We start from the raw sequence: 2,836 nt of genomic DNA, 5'->3' as shown, positions 1-2,836 counted from the left end.
AACTTAACTTACTAGTATGTAAAGACTAAAATACCCTTCTCACTTATTTACATTTTCTCCAATAAATACACACAACATTCATCGAATCTTACATAAACTTGATATATCATCAAAATTCATGTTATTACATTTTCCCAAGTTAATAAAAGGAAGTAAAAAAAAGCTTACATACAATACTAAAAGAAACTAAAACTCAAATCTAGCATCATAAGCTGCAACATCTGATATTGCATCTCTAATGTGTATTCCACCAAATTCTCCTCCAAACACCTACATGTTCGAATTTGTTTATTTACAGTCTGATTTTTATCTTTACACATAGAAAGTTAAGTCATTTTATTTTACACTAAATAATAAAATTATAGTCGGACTTTTATCTTACAGAAAGAAAGTTAAGTCTGACGTTTATTTTACACTAAAATTAAATTATGTGTTGGTTTGCACAAACACTAGTTCCAACTAATTTTGCATATATTTGCATTTTTTTTTTACATCATTCCGCCTCAGTCGCATATTATATTTAAACTTTTACTAGATCAAAACATATTTTGAAAAAGCTAATCCATTGTAATTGCTTCTATTGAAAGGAAAAAAAAAAGGTTTGTAGAGCATTTGATTAGTTGCTAATATAACTAATATGAAAAATGAGACACAGATAGTTGCGATAAACTGAAGATCAAACTAGAACTTAACTGTATACCTGAATGTTTTACTCTTCTAGATGCGATTATTTCTTCTTTTGTAGTGCCTTTGACTTTGTTTCTTCTTTCTCCGTCGCCTAATAATTTTGTTTTCCAACTCTTCAATGATTCTTGCAAGCCATTTTAGATTTCCAGTCGAAATCATGAAATATACTATGGATAATCCAATACATAGTCCACTTCCATAACCCATAAGAGCAGCTTTCCAAAATTCATTGAGAAATTCAGAAGTGCTTTCGTCATCATCAACCGCATAATCGGTATAATTTGTCTCTGGTATCAAAATATTTCCACAACCTTTTGAAACAGGGAATCCACGTAATCCATCATTACCATCATATGAATTTTTCTCAAATGTAGCAAATTGACGTCCTTGAGGGATGCATCCTTGGAGATGATTGTGAGAGAGACTTAAGAATGCAAGAGACGTAAGGGCAGCTAGCTGTTCTGGTATCTCTCCCGAAAGTTGGTTAAACGAAAGATCCAATGATTCGACTACTGATAAACTTCCAAGTGATGGTGGTATATGACCTTGCAATACATTATGAGACAAATTCAGCACCCGAAGCGCAAAAAGATCTCCCATAATACTTGGAATTTGTCCTTCAAATCTGTTGCTTGAAAGATCAATAGCAGTGTAAATAGTCAAAAAGTTTTCAAGTTCACGCTCCAGTCCTTTGGTTGCAACTGTCAAAGGATCGTGGTAATGTCCTTCTCCAACATATATAGTAAGATATGTTGGTGCCTTTATTGTTTGATCAATTTTCCTCATGGCTTTGAAATGTTGAAACAAACTCATTGGTAAGTTTCCTGTGAAGGCATTGTAAGAGAGATCAATGATTCGAAGCTCAGAAAACATGTTTCCATTCCTTGAAGTTCTAATAGGCCCATGCAATTTATTCAATCTCAAGCTTAAAATTTGCAGCTTCGGAAGAGTATTCAACCACATCGGGAATGTGTCGACGAGGTAATTGTCTCCTAAATCAAGAACTTGCAACTCTTTGCAATTGGCCAAAGATACAGAGATTTTTCCCTCTAGTTCATTCTCTTGCAAGTTGATACTTTTGAGTTTACTTCCAATGCTAAAAGTTGTTGGAAGAGTCCCAGAAAGATTGTTGTGGTGTATACTCAAAACCTCAAGGGCACTCATGTTGCCAAAACATTCCAAAATTGCTCCCTTAAGATTGTTTCTACCCAATTCTAAAATCCGTAGTGATGTTAAATTGCAAAAAGATGAAGGAATATCTCCACTAAGATTATTATGTGACATCGTAAAAAGTTGGAGGCCATTGATATTACCCAAACATTGAGTAATTTTTCCTTTCAAGTTGTTTCCCGCGAGATACAACTGTTCTAGTGATGTCAAATTGCACATAGATGAAGGAATTTCCTCAGTGAGATTGTTATTATGGAGAAAAAGACCTTGCATATTTCTCAAATTGCCAAAGGAAGCAGGAATAGAACCATTAAGAGAGTTACTCCACAAATGTAGCTCAGTAAGGGACTTTAGGTAACCTATTTCTTTAGGAATGGAGCGAGAAAGTTGATTCTTATGAAGAAACAAAAAACACAAGCTGGTCAAGTTCCCCCAATGAAGTAGGAATAGAACCATTAAGAAAGTTAGTACCTAAAGATGGCTTTGTAAGAGACCTTAGGTTACCTATTTCTCTTGGAATGGTACCACTTAAATGGTTTTCAAATAGGCGGAGGACCTGAAGCTTGGTTTGTGAGCCGATTTGTGGTGGTATTGTGCCCGAAATCTGATTGTTGTGCAAGACAAGATAGACAAGATTAGTGAGTTTACCAATTTCAAGTGGGATGGTGCCAGAGAAATTGTTCATGCTAAGATCAAGATACTCAAGAAAAGGGAGAGATGAAAATGGAAAATCATAGAGCGTACCAATGGCACTAGCATTTGTAATATTTAACATGTTTTATATTATATTTGAAATATAATATAAAAAGAATAAGTCTACCCATTGTTTTAAACGAATCAGACCCGATTCACCAGGAAAATAAAAATTATCTTGTGGCTTTAGAAAAATATGTCTACTAAACAAATTGGGTAGCCTTCTTTTTTAAAATCACGTGGTATTTTTTTAAATTAAAAAGTAAACTAAATGATTTTAAAAAAA

The 2,836-nt window shown here is 33.8% G+C and overlaps 1 pseudogene; it reads right to left on the bottom strand.

Moving 5' to 3' along the window:
* Nucleotides 1-387: 387 nt before the first annotated feature.
* On the bottom strand, nucleotides 388-2,632 carry LOC132612152 (receptor-like protein 9DC3; annotated as a pseudogene).
* Between the last annotated feature and the right edge of the window lie 204 nt (nucleotides 2,633-2,836).

This window comes from Lycium barbarum, chromosome 9 (assembly GCF_019175385.1).
Source record: "Lycium barbarum isolate Lr01 chromosome 9, ASM1917538v2, whole genome shotgun sequence".
Taxonomy (NCBI): domain Eukaryota; kingdom Viridiplantae; phylum Streptophyta; class Magnoliopsida; order Solanales; family Solanaceae; genus Lycium; species Lycium barbarum.
This window is presented reverse-complemented; position numbering and strand designations above follow the sequence as displayed.